The following is a 19,517-nucleotide window of genomic DNA, read 5'->3' on the forward strand; positions in this document are numbered from 1 at the left end:
AGATATGTGTATCGAATCGTTCGGAAAGTAATTACTCCTTTTTTCATGACAATGAGAGTCACTCGAATTCGAGAAATTGAATCTCGTAGAAATTCGTCGGTTCGTGTCTTTATTTCGTTTCAGTCAAATTCGAAATCCGATCTTGTGACGTATTTTTAATGTCGAACGAAATTTTGAAATCCAAGTATTTTCTTCCCTGGATAGTATTCTTATCTTTTAAAAGAAAAAAAGTAAAATATGCCGAAAATATTTCTTTCTAGATCTCGCATCTTTGTTATTATGCGCAGAATCGAACGAATTTTTCTTATAAATAAACCGTGAAATATATCACGATGTAATAAGAAACAGAAGGTTTAGAAGGAAGGATAAACAACTAGCGACACTCGCGTGAAAAAAGGAAATTACTTTCTCAATGTATAGATAGAAGCTCAATACGATCATTTCACAACGATTCAATTTGAATCGATCGATATTAAGATCGATACGAATTTTTACCGATTTCTCGAAGAAAAATTGGTTTCAAAAGAACGGGCATTAAAGAGACAAGAGAAATCAAACAGATCTTTCCAAAGAAACCATTGGAAACCTTAAATAGTGGCTGCGAGACGGAAGTGGATGTAAGAAAATGAATGAATCCAGACTAGGAGGAGAGAGAGAGTTTGTTACTCTCTGGGTTTGGCATGGAAAACGGGCGAGGCCGGTGGTGGAAATTGGAAAGGATGTCGAAGAATTATGAGACGCGGGCATCGCAGCCCCTGTCCAAACGTCGATGACAAATTTGCTTTCGTCCACGAGGCGTGGGTGGGCGGTCGGACAAAGACCGAGGCTGCCCGATTCCTCCTCCGTTCCAGCCTCTGCTGGAACGTTGCCACGTTGGAAATCAATTACATTATTCCGTTCTTCCGAAACATTGTTAAGCGCGAACGAGTTGGCGAGCGAAATCGGGAGACCGACCAACCAATCCCGTCACTCCACGCGTCCACGGGGGATCGATTCGACTTTCCACGACGATTTCTCAATTTTTCCGATTCTTTCTCCCTGCGCCACACCTTTTCAACGATCGTTCAACGTTGTCAAAAGTAAATTTCCATCTTAGTTTTCATCCGATTCTTATCGAACAGATCGAGATGATGCTCGGAGTATAGAGTAAGAAAAATATTCCAACATGAAGAATTAATCGATTAATCTTCTCCATGATTTATCGATATTCATAATTGGACGAATAGATCGAGGTGATGCTCAGATACAGAGTAAGAAAAATATTAATTCGAGAAAACAATTAACAAGAATTAATTCAATTATCGATCGATTAATCTTCTGCATGGACATCTGGCTTATTCGTGATTGGACGAATAGATCGATATTCAGAATAAGATATAAAATGAAGAAAAATATTCTATTTAATTCGAGAAACAATTAATAAGAACGAATTAATTCAATTATCGATTTTCTCCATGGAAATTAATTCTAAAAACAATTAATAAGAACGAATTAATTCAATCGATCGATCGATCAATTAATCTTCTCCATGGACATCTGGCTTATCGATATTCGATTGGACGAATAGAAGTGATGCTCAGATATACAGTAAGAAAAATATTAATTCGAGAAAACAATTAACAAGAATTAATTCAATTATCGATCGATTAATTTTCTCCATGGATATCTGGCTTATTCGTGATTGGAAGAATAGATCGATATAGAATAAGACGAAGAAAAATTCTACTTAATTCTAGAAACAATTAACAAGAATTATCGATTTTCTCCATGGAAATCAATTTTAAAAACAATTAACAATATTAATTCAATCGATCGATCGATTAATCTTCTCCATGGACATCTGGCTTATCGATATTCGATTGGACGAATAGAAGTGATGCTCAGATACAGAGTAAGAAAAATATTAATTCGAGAAAACAATTAACAAGAATTAATTCAATTATCGATCGATTAATCTTCTCCATGGACATCTGGCTTATTCGTGATTGGACGAATAGATCGATATTCAGAATAAGATAGAATAAGATAAAGAAAAATTCTATTTAATTCGAGAAACAATTAACAAGAATGAATTAATTTAATTATCGATCTTCTCCATGGAAATTAATTCTAAAAACAATTAACAAGAACGAATTAATTCAATCGATCGATCGATTAATCTTCTCTTGGATATCTGGCTTATCGATACTCGTGATTGGATGAATAGATTTGATGTTCATAGTACAGAGAGAAGAAAAATATTCCAGTTAATTCGAGAAAACAATTAACAAGAACGAATCAATAATTTTATATATAAACAGAACGTGATCCAGTAAAAATGGATAAAATAAATTTCTTAATAGCAATATAATTAGTAATGAAGATAATAATCAGAATCTAATATTATTTATTCGTGGAAATGCTAATGCTAAACCTAGTATTACTGGAATTAATCAATTTCCAAATCCTCCAATTAAAAATAGTATTACTATAAAGAAAATTACTAAGAATGCTTGCCTAGTTACAATTGTATCATAAATCATTATTAATTCACGATTCTGGAGATCTAAGTTCCATTCGAATAATTAATCTTATCGATGAACCTAATATTCCAAATCATAAAGTTACAATAATGTATAAAATCCCAATATTTTTATAGTTAATTGATATAAATCACTTTCTAATTATAAATATTTTTAACATTTTATAATAACTTCGAAAACGTGAACTTAAACTTCTCGAACGAATAAATGCCAATAAATTAATATTTAATGTTCGCTTTCATATTACTCGTGCAGATTTTTCGTCATATACATTACATTATCGATTTAAAATCTGGATTGCGAGGGAGGGGTGGCGAGATAAACCGTATCATTTCCATTCGCGACGGAACAACGCTCGATTTACTCGCGCAAATCCAGAACGGCATAATTCCTTTCAGCCGGCATTTATGGTCGGCGTTAAAAATAAATCGGCTCGAGTGTCGAGGATTCAGGGAGGGATTTTGTGTGCGTGTTCGCTTCCCCTCGCAGGAAGGAAGGGGATCTTTCTCTTTTTTTAAAATCGCGCTTGATCCTCGTCGATGATCCTTGCGAGGACGAGGATGTTGCTAGGCGGTGCGTGAGGCAGTTTGGCAGGCTTAAGAAAAAAGAGACTTGTAGCAACGCGATAAACTTATCACCCTCTCTGAGAAAGATAACTAGCTTACTTCGAGTATATATTCCTCCTAAGGTAAGGAAGAAACGTAATTTCATTGTATTCTTTATCAAATTCTTGATTAGGATAGAAATTTCCTTTCGAGAAAAATTATTATTATAATTAAAATTGTAAAACTTTCACAGAATTTCATCCGTTTCGAGGATAGAAATTTCCTTTTTCGAGAAAAATTATTATTATTATAATTAAAATTGTAAAACTTTCACGGAATTTCATCCGTTTCGAATCCTATATCGAAATTATTGTTTCAAATAATATCAACGTAACGTGGTATTATTTTAATCGATATATAGTCACGATTAAAATCATGGGGAGTATCATCGAACGTTGATATTATTCCGATCGGTTGTTATCTCGTTCAACATCGACGTTATTTTCCATCCGGCGGATTTTACGGAAAATTTTCCAAATTTTCGAAAAATCAACGGTAAAAATCTCAACGTAACGATTCGCGTTACGTTCTAATAATCGTTGGTGGGAAGAAGTCTCGGGGGGGCAAGAGACGCTTTATCGACGATCCTCGCTTCACAGTAGAAGAGATTATAATTTGAATGTTGAAAAAATTATTTTCATTCACAGTTAGGGATCCAATCATTCAAGACTTGAAATATTTTCCAAGTTATCTATAATACTTGTTCCAGTTCTTAGTTGAATATGAAATTTATAATTTATATACAAATCGTAAATTTTAAAAATGAAATAATTTTTATACGGGTTTTTTTATTTTAGATGCACGTCGAGGTTCAGATCGTCGTTTTTGGTATATATATATATATATACAAATACTAGGATAGGAAGAGAATAGGCGTTTCTTTTTATCGAATTATTCGATCAGACCCCCTGCGAGATTTTTTTTCCACCAATGAACAGTTCTTAGTTAATTTAAAATAATTTTGAATTAAAGTATTAAACTTTTATATTTAAATATTTTGCGTATAAAGAAAGACAATTTTTTGAATTTAAATTCAAATTATTTTGTGTTGTTTCCTGTGATGTTTTAATAATAAAGCAATTATCAAGATGCATACTCGGTTAGTCAGGGCAAGCATCGAGCGATGAAATGTCGTTTGACGTCCTTCATCTTTCTTATTTCATTAAGAGCTCTCACCGTCTATTATTCCTACTTTTCATCTCCTTATATCACATTTCTATTTTCATCGTTACTTTCCTTCTCCCTATCAACAATTTCTTACGAACGAATAAAAATAATTTCGAGTTTGACAATTAATAGAAATATTACTTTCAAAGTTTTTGAGTTTTGCAAGCATAATAAGGTAATGAGATTAGTTTAAGATAAGTTTGATTATTGGATAACGAAATTATTTCTATTCATTAAGAGAAGGAAAATAGAAATATAGATATAAGAAGATGGAAAATAATAAATTGTTATTAAAATATCACTCAAAACAACAATATAGACTTTAATATTCGACAAATTTTCTTTCTTCTTCACATATAAAATAAAGATAAAATATTAGAATATAAAATATACGTTAATTCGTACCTGAAATCGTTTCAAATTAGCTGTTTAGAATAAAATTCAAACGGGTCGATCGAAAAAGGTTAACTCATGTCACTCTGTGAAACTCTTCGATTCTTCCTTTGTAACGTGGGATCATAGAAAATTGGGGGCGTTAGCGTATGGGCGACTGGCGATTCACGGCCCAAATTAGTTTAAAATAAAATTCAGCGAACGGGCCGATCGAAAAAGGTTAACTCACGTCACTCCGCGAAACTCTTCGATTCTTCCTTCGTAATGTGGGATCATAGTCGAGGGGGGCGTTAGTGTATGGACGACTGGCGATTCAGGGTCCAAATTAATTGTTTAAAATAAAATTCAGCGAACGGGCCGATCGAAAAAGGTTAACTCACGTCACTCCGTGAAACTCTTCGATTCTTCCTTCGTAACGTGGGATCATAGAAAATTGGGGGCGCTAGCGTATGGGCGACTGGCGATTCACGGCCCCCACCACTTGCGCGAACAGAGTGCAGCACCGTGAAGTTTTTTAAACATCGTAATTTAATACAACGCGTGAGCGTCGCTGTCGCTTTCTCGAACGATATTCCGTCCCCGTTTTCGATCTGAAATAATTCTATCCCCCTTTCGTGGATATAATATTTCTCTCCCGTGATCGACTATCGTTGCGTTTCCACGCGCGATTTGCGTGGAAAATCGGGGATAAAAAAATAATCGAAATATTTGTCGACGCGGAAAAAATAATCGGGAAGAAATTTGGCGAGGAAGAGAGAGAGAAGAAAAGGAAAGGAAGGTCGATATCTTGTTAAATTTTGTAAAAGCGAGCCCCGTAAAGTAAAGTGAAGTGAAGTAAAGTGAAAAAGGAAAAGGTAGAGAGCGAGTGGGGAGGGGAGAGGAGATTGAAGCGTGCAAGGAGAGAGGATCGATGAGTCTCTGGAAGAGAGGAGGGGGAGGGAAGAAAAAAAGGGAGAGAAGGAAATCAAATGCACGCGCAATTTAATCGATTCCCAGTGGATCCGTTAAACGCGGCCTTAAAAGCATCCGCCACGAACCGGAGCAATCTCTGATGATCTTAGGGGCGGAATTGTGCCACGCGAAACCGTCTCCTCCTCCTCCTCCTCCTCCTCCTTCTCATCGAGCATTTTTCCAACCGTCGTTGGTCAGGTCGCCGCGTTTTTTAACCCTTTTACACCTCCTCCTTTTTTTTCCCTCCTCTCATCTTTTCCTCTTCTTCTTCTTCTTCTTTTTTTTCCCCTTCTTCCACGACTCGTTACGACAATGCATCCTTTGACCCTCGTCACCGACCTTACTCGCTCTCTTCCACTCGACTCGACACGCGATACCCTCACTCTTCGTCCAACTTTTCTAAATATGCACAGACTCGTCCGTCTGTCAACCGCACACACTCCGCCATTTCCATATAATTTCGCGAACTGGGCCATCCTCTAACCATCCGCGTAATATCGCCCGCGTTTCCATGGAAAGTGAGAAGAAGTATATCATACTTAAAAAATTTCTATTTGCCTAGAGAAATCTTCTTTTCTTCTCCTTCCTTTTTAACGAAAGAAGCGTGAATTTCTATATATAAATGTTACAAATATATTACAAACGTAGAGATTCTTCGTTAGAGATATCAATATCACTTTCGAAGAGGTGAAAGGAGATCCAAAGATTAAAAGGACGATATATCGCGGAATCGCATCGCGCCAAGTTTGAGAGGAGAAGAATTCTTTGAACCGACCTCTCCCCCTTTGTTTCGTCCTTCTGGCCACGCAGCCGGAGAGAGAGGTCGCAGAGGCCGAAAGGGCTCCCCCCGGGGGAATAGATAGACGCTCGTCGTATCGGTATTTAATCTAGACCCTTTCCCTCCACCGCGTCCTTCCTCTCTCTCTATCCCTCTGCTGTCCACTCGCTCCGTTCACGGTATCGGTGTTCCTCATCGCGCTCCCTTCCCTTTCTTTCCATTGCACGCTCGCTTAATCCAAGTCCGAGCACGTATCTCTCGAGGCGTATGGCGAATTCTGGCCATCGTTATTCAATAATATTTCTTCTCTTCGGATCAAATAGGAATTAACGAGTCCCTTTGACGATCACTGTTCATCTCGAAGGAGGGATAAAAGATGTTACATCGAATGTTGAACGTCTCGTTTGAGAGAGAGAGGAAAAAGAAGAAAGAATATTTTTTTGGGTATTTCGAAGATATCCGAAAAGTATATATAAAGGGTGTCCCAAAATTATTCAATAATATTTTTTCTCTTCGGAAATAGGAATTAAGGAGTCCCTTTGACGATCATTCTTCATCTCGAAGGAGGGATAAAAGATGTTATATCGAATGTTGAACGTCTCGTTTGAGAGAGAGAGGAAAAAGAAGAAAGACTATTTTTTGGCTATTTCGAAGATATCCGAAAAGTATATATAAAGGGTGTCCCAAAATTATTCAATAATATTTCTTCTCTTCGGATCAAATTAACGAGTCCCTTTGACGATCACTGTTCATCTCGAAGGAGGGATAAAAGATGTTATATCGAATGTTGAACGTCTCGTTTGAGAGAGAGAGAAAAAAGAAGAAAGAATATTTTTTTGGCTATTTCGAAGATATCCGAAAAGTATAAAGGATGTCCCAAAATTAACGCAAGACTTGAATTAAATATAAAAGAGAGTTTTTAGATATTTATTTTTTAAGCGAATCGTAAAGCACTTTTGTCCAAATTTTTTATCACTTTTCCGCGTAATTGTGGCTGAATTTCGTCGATGCAGCGTTTAATTTCCTCTCGTAATGCGCGTGTGGATCGTCGACATAGACCTTTGACTTCGAATAACCCCATAAGAAGAAATCTAATGGCGTTAAATCGCACGATCTATCAATTCTGATCACCGAAACGAAAGAGTACACGACCAGGAAATGTCTCGTGCAATAATTGAATCGTTTTATTGGCTGTACAGTATGTGGCACCGTCTCGTTGAAACCACATATCGGCCACATAAATATCATCCAATTTCGGCAGAAAGAACCGTGTTATCGCGTCGCGATATCGAGCACCGTTAACAGTCGCTGCTTGACCAGCCTCGTTCTCAAAAAAGTATGGTCCGATGACGCCTTCTGCCCAAAATCCGCACCAAACAGCGACGCGTTGCGGATGCATTTGTTTTTCGCCAATCACACGCGGCTTCTCCGAACCCCAAACTCCATAAAAAATTAAACTTTATCGAATTAAATGAATAAATATTTCATTCAAAAAGAATTTAAACTTATTTAAACATAAAAAATATAATCTTATTAATATTATTGAAAAACTAAATCCAGATAATAAAATTCCACAAACTAATATTTTAATAATAATTTAAAATAATCTTTTGTTATATCATTGATTCCACAAATCAATATTTTTAATTAAACTATTTAAATTTAATTTAATTTTTTGCGTTATTTATTTAAATAAAATAAAGTTTCAAAAACATTAAATTTAGGGGAATTCAATGTATTAATAATACAAAATATTCACCAAACGCGGCAATTTTGCCGATCAACAAAGCCATCGAGGTGAAAACGTGCTTATTAGGATTATTTCGCTCGAGAAACCAGCATCCACTGTTTCACGTTTAATAATCCAATCCACGTCGTTGTATCGTATAACGCTCCATTTTTACCAACCCTAAACTCTCAAACTGTCAAACTGTTCTTTTTTCAGGCTTGCCAACGACTTGACGCAAAAATGGCGGCAAATTTAAATCTTGCGACACCCTTTATATATCTCGAAGTGTTAAATCTAGAGAGAGAGAGATTGGAGCTACTTTATTTGTTTCGTTGGAAAAAGAGAGAAAGAATATTTTTCGGGTATCCACGCGTGTGTTTGGAACGTCTAGTCTAGAAAAATGTCGACAGTCTGACAGATTGAGTGGATGTAATCGGGGCGGCGGCGGTGGCGGTGTGAAAGCGTTGATATATGGGACAGCGCCGCCTTCGTATCCACGAAGGGAGGCGGAAGAAACTTCTTTGAATATCGGGGTGGGGGCGGGAAATCGACCGCCGTGAAACCTTTCGCGGGTGAATTGGACGCGTGTCGCGTTATGTTGTCACCGCCAGATAATCATTTGTTAACTTCGAGACTCCGCTAACTTCCTTCTTCGAAGAAGGAAGGGAAGGAAGTTCGGCCAATTTCCATTTCCACAAATCCTTGGATGATTTCTATATCCTCTTCGTGTCACAACAATTATTCGTTTTTTAATTATCGATAGATGATAATCGATGGGATAGTTTATTACAACAAGCTACGTACTCTCCTCCTTTCATTCATTAATACCTGCCATTCCATTCCATTCTGTTCCATTCCATTCCATTCCTCGACGACAATGGCATTTCTATTGTCGCTTTGTGAACGGTCCCGTGATTTCGTAATTATAATTGAAGCCGGGGAAGGGGAAGGGTTAATCGTCGAAAGGAAGCATCGACGATCCCTTTTCTTTTTTCCAACGAAATCTTGTTCCACGCTGTGCAATAATGCAAGAATGAACTGTTACATGAGACAAGAGGCCAAGAATAGTTCGAATCTTTGTCAAATAATTTCTAATTCGTTCACACATCAAAAAAAAAAATGAAAGAATTATCTCACAATAGTGAATCGTACAACAAATTTTTGTCCCGACTCAGCTTTTACATTTTAAGTAATTGTTTTAACAAACCAAAAATTATTTTTCTGTTGCAATGCAATTTTCTGAGATCTTTCCAAATATCAAGATCCTTCGAATAAAGGTGACAAGGCTGTCAACGTGTTAATAATAATAACGTGAACCTCGACGAATTTCGAAAAGGAAGGGAGAGAGGAGAGGTTATTATTATTGTCTTACCGGTGTCTTAGCGTTGCGCCACCTCGATTTTCCACCCGGTTCATATAGCTCCTTTCACTTACCTGGAACAAAGATGATCAATGTTAAATTGAATAAATCGATGAGTTAAAAGTTTTTCTTTCTCTTTTCAGAAAACGTATATCTTGTGCAGCGTGTGAGAAGAAAATTTTTCTTATTCGAAACGTAAAACTAATCATGCGTTGGTTGGGGAAAGAAAGGAAGTTGAAGCTCGAAGAGGGGATGAAAATTTATTGAATTCTTTTTTTATTCATTGACATCGATCGATACAAATATTTATTACAATTTTTACAGTGAGAAAGTCTTCTCTGCCTCCTCTCCTCCTGTGCATCCAAAATGTAGACTCACAGTAGAACACTCTTGAATATAACGTAGATTGGAGGCAGGAGAAATGGTTGGCTGACTAGTTAAAGAGAGAGGAAGGATTCTTAAGAGGGATGAAAAGAGGAATGGAGGGGAAAAAGGAGACGACGTGGTGATGATGTAATTTCTGGCCGCACCTGAAACAACTTATTTCTCCGTTACTTTTGATAAAAAAGGTGAAGAATGAAAATAAACGGAGCAATGTCCATATATAATAATAATAATAATATTTTTATTTAAATTTCTACGACGTAAAATAAATTTCGAGAGCAATTTCGTTGGACAATATCGAAGTGGAAGGGGATGGATAAAGTGAAGTTTGAGCGCAAAGGGGTGCAAATAATCGTGAAAAGTGGGTTAAGGAAGCGAGACTGGGAGAAGTGGAGTGGCAGCATCGGTCAAATCTCGAGATTACCGTTCGTGCGGATCAACATCGAGGGGATGATAGCTCGCGCAACACGGGCCAGTTTAAATTTAACCGTCAGAGTGTTTAAGTGCTCTTCTGTTAGCCCTTTCCCTTCCATCCTCTCTCTCTCTCTGTCTCTCTCTCTTCCCTTCCTTTATCCGTCCCGCTCTCTACTCGAAGCGCTAAGTGACTGTGAAAGCGGTCGGGCTCCTCCTCCTGCCCGTTTCAACGGCTGCAACGTGCCGTGGATTAAAATGGTTTGTGCTCGAAACATCTGAAAAAAAGAATCACTGCCAACTGGATTCTGTTTTTATCCTTTGCAAGATTAAAAACAACAGATGACGCGTTTTCGGTTTCAAACAGAATTTTGATTCTCCATCTCTGGTTTTCGCCATGTTTCTGGAAACATAGAAAGAAGTTTTTTTTTTTTTTTTTATTCTTTCAACAAAATTTCCTTTCTCGTTAAAAAATTATTCGTTCGTACGGATAAATCTATTTCACGATCGATTTTAAAAAATTTGAATGGAAATTAAAATTAGGTTAGATGTTAATTGGAGAAATTAAAAATGCAAAAATATAAATTTTATTTAATCGAGCGAAGGATATAAGTCGAGCATCCTCCAGACACACGTATTATCGACCGGAGGTTTGAGCCGCACTAAACATCGCACAAAACTACGTGTCGCATTTGCCCGACAAGTGCCATCTGTTTCCCGATAATACGTGTCAATTACCCTCCACATTTTGCGATCAACAACAAGCAGCGACGGTATCATGCCTTTCCAAACATCGTTGAATTATGAAATAATGCAAAGATACAATTGCTATCACTTTATCGCTGTTGCAGTTAATTTCATTAAAGGCCACGTATATACGATGATATTAAAATAAAAATGAAAATCTTACTGGATTAAATTCGCACTCAGAAATATTAAATTAAATGCTATTTAATAGTGTGCTAATAGTTTGGCAGCGTGTTCGATAGCATTTTTACACAATTTAGCATTCCTCGAAAGCTTAGTAATGTTTGATGAAGTTTAACAACGTTTGAAAGCGTTTGATAGCGTTTAGCTAACAATCAGCAATACTCAAAAATGTTTAGTAATGTTTGGCAGCGTTTGAAAGCATGTTCGATAGTATTTTTATACAATTTAGCATTCCTCGAAAGCTTAGTAATGTTTGATGAAGTTTGATAGCATTTAGATAACAATCAGCAATGCTCAAAAATATTTAGTAACGTTTGACAGCGTTTGAAAGCGTGTTCGATAGCATTTTTATACAATTTAGCATTCCTCGAAAGCTTAGTAATGTTTGATGAAGTTTGACAGCGTTCGAAAGCGATTAAGTAACAATCAGCAATATTCAAAAGTGTTCAGTAATGTTTGGCAGCGTGTTCGATAGCATTTTTACACAATTTAGCATTCCTCGAAAGCTTAAATGTTTGATAGAGTTTGAAAACGTTCGAGAGTATTTGATAGCGCTTAGGTAACAACCAGCAATGCTCAAAAGTATTTAGTAACGTTTGGCAGCGTTTGAAAGCGTGTTCGATAGCATTTTTATACAATTTAGTATTCCTCGAAAACTTAGTAATGTTTGATGGAGTTTGAAAACATTCGAAAGAGTTTAGATAACAATCAGCAATATTCAAAAGCGTTTAATAACGTTTGGTGGCGTTCGACAGTGTTTGAACGTTCCAAAGCATTCTTCAGCATTCGATAGCGTTCAACAGTGTTCGATGGCGTTTGACAGTGTTTGAATAGCATTTAGCAATGTTCAAAAGCATTCGCAAAAGTAAGACAGCGTTCGATAGCGTTTAAACAACATTCAGCAGTGTTTAAAAGCGTTCGATAATGTTTGATGGCGTTCGAAAACGTTCAAAAGTGTTCGAAAATGTTCGAAAACGTTGAAGCAACGTTTTAATGCTCTGGTAGCGTTCCCTAATATTGATGGGCGTTCGAAATATGATATACTCTTAATAGAAATCTGAAATTCTCATTACTTTCGCTATCCTCTCGCTATAACTTTGTCCTCCTCAACCTCTCCTCATGGACAATTACACAACCAATCCAAAAAAGAAAAAAAAAAGAAAAAATAACATTATCCTAGACAGTAGCAATTGCGAAAGCTTAAATTTTTGATCACGGACGAACGTTTGTCACAACTCGAATAAGACGGATATATCCTCACGAGTCTCCGGAAAATAGTTGCTTCTCCAGCATGGCCGCGAGAAGAAGGGAGAACGAGCAACATCCTGCTGGCCGAGCTTATCCTTTTTACCGTGGGATTCGCCGTTTTCCCAGACAGCCTCGTACCATTTCGTAAAGTCATCTATTTGCGGGATTAACGTACCACGGATACCAAGCAACTTCCTTGCTAGGTAAGCAGGGGAAACTTTTCGAACTGAACCGGAGGAAGGGAAGAAAGAGGGGGGAGGGGAAAAAAAGGAAGGATATAGGAAGAGAGAGAGAGAGAGAGAGGGAGCTCAAGCTCGAACGAAAATTAGTTTCACTTTTTTTCTCCAGCCCTTCCTCCCTTCCCTTCCCTTCGCTAGTTCTTCCCTCCCTCCACCCGTTAGCCGAGAATCCATCCCCTCCGCCACTTCCTTACCCCATCGAGCCACTTTCATTCGCCTCTGTCCGCGGAAACATAATCTTTTCTTTGAAATTGCTTAGAACCCTTCGGGCGTTCCGCTACCGCTTCTTCTTCTTCTTCTTCTTCTTCTTCTTCTTCTTCCTCCTCTGCGATGATTCTACATGAATATTTAGTGGCCTCGTAACAGAGCTTTCGAATAGTTGTGCTTCCATGTATGTGTGCGTGTATATATATATTTATATATGGTATAAGGTGTATAAGGTGGATAGATTGGAAAGTATCGTTCTTTCCAAGGCGTGTCAAGAAAGATCCTTAATTATTTTCCCCAACATTTGTCGGACAATGAAACGACAATTATGTCTCTGGGAATTGTGAATGCCGGAATTTCTTTCTTTTTCCCCCTAGGTAAGTGAAATTACGTAAAATTTGTAAAGGGATTACGATACGGTTCACAGGGCAAACCGGTTGCAAAGTTATTCGATGTTAATAATTCCTTTGCAAAGTGGATTAAATACATCATCTTAATAGAGAAAGTTTTAAATAGGTTTCTGAAAACAAATTTATAACAAGTTCCCCAACTTTTATACAAAGAAAACGTTCTCTTACGTGTCCCCCTCTCTCCCTCGTGACACCGGAAATTTAAAATTTACCCTCGATCGAATAATTACGATAAATAAATATAATGCTTATATCTCATATTCCATCTCTCTCTTCCTCCTCTTCCTCTTCTTCTTAAAACGATCTCGCAATTTCTCTTAAGGATTAAAAAATCCCTCTCGGCTCTCAAATAGATTCTCTCAAAGATAGAGAGAGAGAGAGAGAGAGAGAGCGAAAAGATGTACAAAGATGACGAAGGCGAAGGCTCGAGGGACGAAAACGAAGAAAACTCGAAGAAGAAGCTCGATGTGGAGGGGGGATGGTCTCGAATCTGTCGACCTTGCGGATAGGGGAACCGCACAATGCAGCGTGCTTCGTCCCAATAAAGGCTCGCCTTCGTTTATACACGATCTCTGGCAAATACAATTGCAATTATCATATAAAAGGATCAGTCTGGAAGAAGAAGAAGAGAAAGAAGAAGAAGAAGAAGCCCGTTTCTATGGCGCTCCATTATGGGGGGGAGAGGCGCACGAAAAGGAATTCCGCAAGATTCACGAGGGAGGAAGAAGAGGAAGAGGGAAGATGGCGGTGGCGAGCGAGATGAAGAGAGAGAGAGAGAGAGACGAGGCTTGTATTGATCTGTCATCGCATCTCCCTCCCCCCCTCATCCGTTGCCCTTTTCGAATTTTAGATCAGCGTGAATCCTATGCAAACCTGCCCCTCGCTCTACTTTGCGGCTCAGAGCTAGAGGAATTCGAGGCAGCCACCGTTTCGATGAGTTTCGATCGATCCCCCCGAGCCAAAGGGATTTGTCTTTAATGGGCTTCGTGTAGCGAATCGAAGATGCCATTTCCGATATCCTAGGTATTCCAGCGTATTAATTAGGTAGGCATATCGTGCATCCTCGTCGCCATCTCTAATCATCGGATGCGTTCTCGAATCGAGAAGGAGGAAAGGTGAAGCTCTTCTTCTTTGGAACCAGTCTCGTTCTTCTTTCTTCCCTTTCTTTTCTTTTCTTTATTCTTTCTTTCTTATTCCAGTGTATTAATTAGGTAGGCATATCGTGCATCCTCGTCGCCATCTCTAATCATCGGATGTTCTCGAATCGAGAAGGAGAAAAGGTGAGGCTCTCCTTTCTTCCCTTTCTTTTCTTTTCTTTATTCTTTCTTTCTTATTCCAGTGTATTAATTAGGTAGGCATCCGTGTCGCCATCTCTAATCATTAGATGCATTCTCGAATCGAGGAAAGGTGATGCTCTCTTTCGTTTTGGAAGCAGTCTCGTTCTCCTTTCTTCCCCTTCTTTTCTTTTCTTTATTCTTTCTTTCTTATTCCAGTGTATTAATTAGGTAGGCATATCGTGCATCCTCGTCGTCATCTCTAATCATCGGATGCGTTCTCGAATCGAAAAGGAGGAAAGGTGAGGCTCTCTTTTCTTCCCTTTCTTTTCTTTTCTTTATTCTTTCTTTCTTATTCCAGCATATTAATTAGATAGGCATCCGTGTCGCCATTTCTAATCATCAGATGCGTTCTCGAATCGAGAAGAAGGAAAGGTGATGCTCTCCTTCGCTTTGGAAGCAGTCTCGTTCTCCTTTTTTTCCTTTCCTTTCTTTTCTTTATTCTTTCTTCCTTATTCCAGCATATTAATTAGGTAGGCATCCTAATCCATATCTAATCATCTTTAATCATCGGATGCGTTCTCGAATCGAGAAGGAGGAAAGGTAAAGCTCTCCTTTTCTCTGGAACCAGTCTCCTTCTTCTTTCTTCCCTTTCTTTTCTTTTCTTTATTCTTTCTTTCTTATTCCAGTGTATTAATTAGGCATATCGTGCATCCTCGTCGCCATTTCTAATCATCGGATGCGTTCTCGAATCGAGGAAGGAAAGGTGAGGCTCTCCTTTCCTCTGGAAGCAGTCTCCTTCTCCTTTCTTCCCTTTTTTTTCTTTTCTTTATTCTTTCTTTCTTACTCTAGCGTATTAATTAAATAGGCATCCGTGGCTCCATCTCTAATCATCAGATGCGTTATCGAATCGAGGAAAGGTGAGGCTCTCCTTTCCTCTGGAACCAGTCTCCTTTCTTCTCTTTCTTTCTTTTCTTTCTTTTATCGAAGGTTCGAATGGGATAAATATTAATCGTTCAGGGGGAGGTCGAAGTTGAAAGTTACATCGAAGGGAGGACATTCTTTGGGAGAGGAGAGAGTGCAACGCGAACAGATCGAGTTAAAATAAACGAGATCCGCTCCCGGGAACGTAGATAAGGGCCAAGGATGGAGAGAGTCACCGTGGACCTCGAGAGATGTGATCTTAAGGGCTGCTCGTTCAAGGGGGAGGTAGAGGGTGAGATTGGCCAAGAATCACGTGGGGTTAAAACTTTAATCAATGCGGGGATGGAAACATGCTTCTCTTTCGTTCAAATAGGAATTCGACTTGCGAGAGATTACACAGTGGGGAACTAAAGTGGATTTATGTTACGAGATATGGTCACGTTAAGTCTCCTAATGTAACCATGTGTGTTAACCTATCGAAACAAGGGATATATATAGAGAGAGATGTTTCCAAGATCAAATTCACCGCCACTGTTCGATATTAGATAAAATAAAGTTGGAGCAAATGTTTCAGGATTCATTAAGTAGTTTCCAAGTGACTGTGCGAATTTCAATGGGTTCGAAGATAAACAAGTAGTCCCCTGTAGTTTCAATTTCCCTTGGAAATACGTCAGAAGACAACTCGTGGACAGTTTTTTGTATCATACATCATAAATTATATAGTAGAAAGGTAGAATGTACATAATTTGAATATTGAAAATCGAGAAATAATATTTCCATTCATCAAGCCACTACTGGAACTACATTCAAATTACATTTATATTACTATATGCATCCAGGTTCAGATACCACGATGAGAGAAGTGAAAACGATAAATAAAACGAATTTAACCGAATGAATATATTTAATTACACGTATTAATATAATTGTAACGTTTATAAAACATTTCAAGTATCTAAGAAAAACAAATAGATACCGATTATAGTGTTGCTGGCACACCACAAATAAATAAATATATACATATTCTTCCCACACAAGTGAACAATAAAATATTCCAACGTGTGTGGGATACGAGGATAAGAGATAAAAACGCATCGTTCAAATGCACGTTAATCGGGGAAGGAGGGGGGAGAAGAGGCAAAACGATGTTTCGCGACGATGTCCATTAGAAACGACGACGGGGAGCATAATTCAACCTGCTCTCTCTCTCTCTCTCTCTCTCTCTCTCTCTTACTTCGGCGTAGGGTGTCGGTACAGTAAACTTGCACCAACTCTAATATAGCACGCCGTATTCACAGAGTCCAGAGAGTTGGCGGCTATCTTAAATTGAATCTGCCAGCGATGCCAATGCGGCTCGCGTCGGGGCTCTCTCCGGGCTTTTCTCTCTCTCTCTCTCTCTCTCTCCTCCCCTTTCTCCTTATTTCGTGCCGCTGCCGTTATCGTTTTCTCTCTGCTCCCCGGTATTATCCCTCTCCCTCCCCATCGGCGACGAGGGGAACAGGCAGGGAATACCGATTCGCCCCCTTCGCGCGCTTAATCGATTCCGGGTGTAATTACTCCACTACGCCCGGCCTAACGAACGCTCGTTAATTATCATTCGTTTTCGCGTAATTTGCGGGTGAGGGGGAGGGGGAGGGCAGACACACATGTAGGGCGGATTGCTGTTTCGACCTCGATTCGTCGTCGATTTATCCCTCGAGTTGATCTTTCTGAAGGGGAGGGAGAGAACTTTGGATCATTCTAGAGGACTTGATCTTTCTAGAGAAGGAGAGATCTTTGGATCGTTCTAGAGGACTTAATCTTTCTAGAGGAGGAGAGATGTTTGGATCGTTCTGAAGGACTTGGTCTTTCTAGAGGAGGAGAGATCTTTGGATCATTCTAGAGGATTTGATCTTTCTAAAGGAAGAGAGATTTTTGAATCATTCTAGAGGACTTGGTCTTTCTGGAGGGAGAGAGATCTTTGGATCATTCTAGAAGAGAAGAGGTCTTTGGATCATTCTGGAGGACTTGATCTTTTTGGAGGAGGAGAGATTTTTGGATCATTCTAGAGGACTTGATCTTTCTAGAGAAGGAGAGATCTTTGGATTATTCTAGAGAACTTGATCTTTTTAGAGGAGGAAAGATCTTTGGATCATTCTAGAGGACTTGATCTTTCTAGAGAAGGAGAGACTTTTGGATCTAGAGAACTTGATCTTTCTAGAAGAGGAGAGATCTTTAGATTGTTTTGGAGGACTTGATCTTTCTAGAGGAGGAGAGATCTTTGGATCAATCTAGAGGATTTGATCTTCCTGGAGGAGGAGAGATCTTTGGCCCTTGGATCAAGATTATTGTTAATTGTTTTTCGAGAGGCGAAAAGATTTTTTTCCTTTTTTTTTTTTAATTCATTGGGAAAAGGGAAAGGGATTGTAAGTTGGAGATAGTCGTCGAACGGGGAATGTGGAAATTCCTCCGCTTGATAGATGGCGTTTTAGCTGTATTTTAGCTATATTTCGAGGTGCACGCGATAGAAGCGCGCGGAGATTTCGAATCGAATAAAATCTTGTGTTCCACCGCCTCTTGAATATTAATGATCCGCTTTTACCAGCCGATAAATGGGTAATACGGAGAACGTCGAACGCGCCGCTTTCTCTTTCCTTTCTTCCGCTCGACACCCACACTTTCACCCTCGTCATTCTCACTTTTACGACTTGTTCGCGCTTTGTATCGGAAGTAAATAGTGAACACAACAATTTTTCAATATAAGAAATATAAAATTTGTACAAGATTGTTTTTATTCGAGAAATTTTGGAAAGAAGGGAAAAAGAACAGTACATTTGTACATTTAAAAATATATATTTTTACAAGCAACAAGTTGGTTCGTTCGCCTAATGCGCGTCTTTGTATTGGAAATAAACAGTGAACGATTTTTCATTATATAATTCAATATAAAATTTGTACAAGATTTTATTCGAAAAATTTTGGGAAAAAGGAAAAAGGAACAATTTGTACATTTATAAGTTTATATTTTTACAAGCAACAAGTTGATTTGTTCGTCTAATGCGCGTCTTTGTATTGGAAATAAACACGCGACTTTCAACGATTTTTCAACGTGAGGAATATAAAATTTGTACAAAGTTTTATTCGAGAAATATCGGAAAGAAGGAATAGTTTGTACGTTTACAAATTTATATTTTTACAAGCAACAAGTTGGGGAATAAATAATAGTTTCGAAATAGGGAAGGAAGGAAGCGAGTCGATGGGAATTACAACCGACTCGTCAGCGTATGAAATTAATTACTTGGCGAAAATTGGTGGAGATCTAATCCAATTCCGTTGTACTCGTAACTGAGAATGGTACCGCGCGTATTGGAGGAGAGGAGGGGTTGTACACCGCGTATTTCGGCCAGCGAAATTTCAAAGTGACGAGCTGTGCCTCGAATCTCTGCTCGAACGATCAAGCTTCAATTTGTTCGTAAGAGAAATTTAAAATCTCTCGTCAATTAATTATAAGAGACGTAAAAATCGATCGATAAAAACGATAAATTTCCTACCCGATCGTAATTTTATAAACTTATTTTCTAAAATAAAGTTCAAGACATAATTATAACAGGTTGAGGTTATCGATGTTGTTATAACCTACAAATAATTATTATTCAAACATTTTTTGATAAATAATTAATGTAATTTTACTTTTTCAACGAAAGAATTCGAAAGCAAGTTGGACAAATTCTTTGGATCGAATAAAAATCGATCGAATAAATATTGTTCAAACATTTTGATAAATAATTAATGTAATTTTTTTTTTCAACTCTATCGATATAAGCGAATAAACGACTTTACTTTTTCTACTCTGTCGATATAAGCGAATAAACGAAAGAATGGAAAGCAAATTGGATAGATTCTTTGGACGATCGATCGAATAAGTGTTATTCGACCATTTTGATAAATAATTAATGTAATTTTACTTTTTCAACTCTATCAATAAGCGAATAAACAAAAGAATGGA

The 19,517-nt window shown here is 38.1% G+C and overlaps 1 protein-coding gene and 1 long non-coding RNA gene across 2 annotated transcripts in view; both read right to left on the reverse strand.

Moving 5' to 3' along the window:
• The window catches only part of LOC550708 (E3 ubiquitin-protein ligase MIB1), a 575,562-nt gene that overhangs the window by 134,870 nt on the left and 421,175 nt on the right, over positions 1–19,517 (reverse strand). The window lies entirely within an intron of this gene.
• The window catches only part of LOC102654662, a 57,430-nt gene continuing 47,506 nt past the window's right edge, over positions 9,594–19,517 (reverse strand). The window contains exons 3-4 of the long non-coding RNA XR_003306313.1: positions 10,314–10,578; positions 9,594–10,035 (exon numbers count right to left, since the gene is read on the reverse strand). This is a non-coding gene — a long non-coding RNA (uncharacterized LOC102654662). The remainder of the gene's footprint in view (positions 10,036–10,313; positions 10,579–19,517) is intronic.

The sequence above is a fragment of the Apis mellifera genome, linkage group LG16, assembly GCF_003254395.2.
Source record: "Apis mellifera strain DH4 linkage group LG16, Amel_HAv3.1, whole genome shotgun sequence".
Lineage (NCBI taxonomy): Eukaryota > Metazoa > Arthropoda > Insecta > Hymenoptera > Apidae > Apis > Apis mellifera.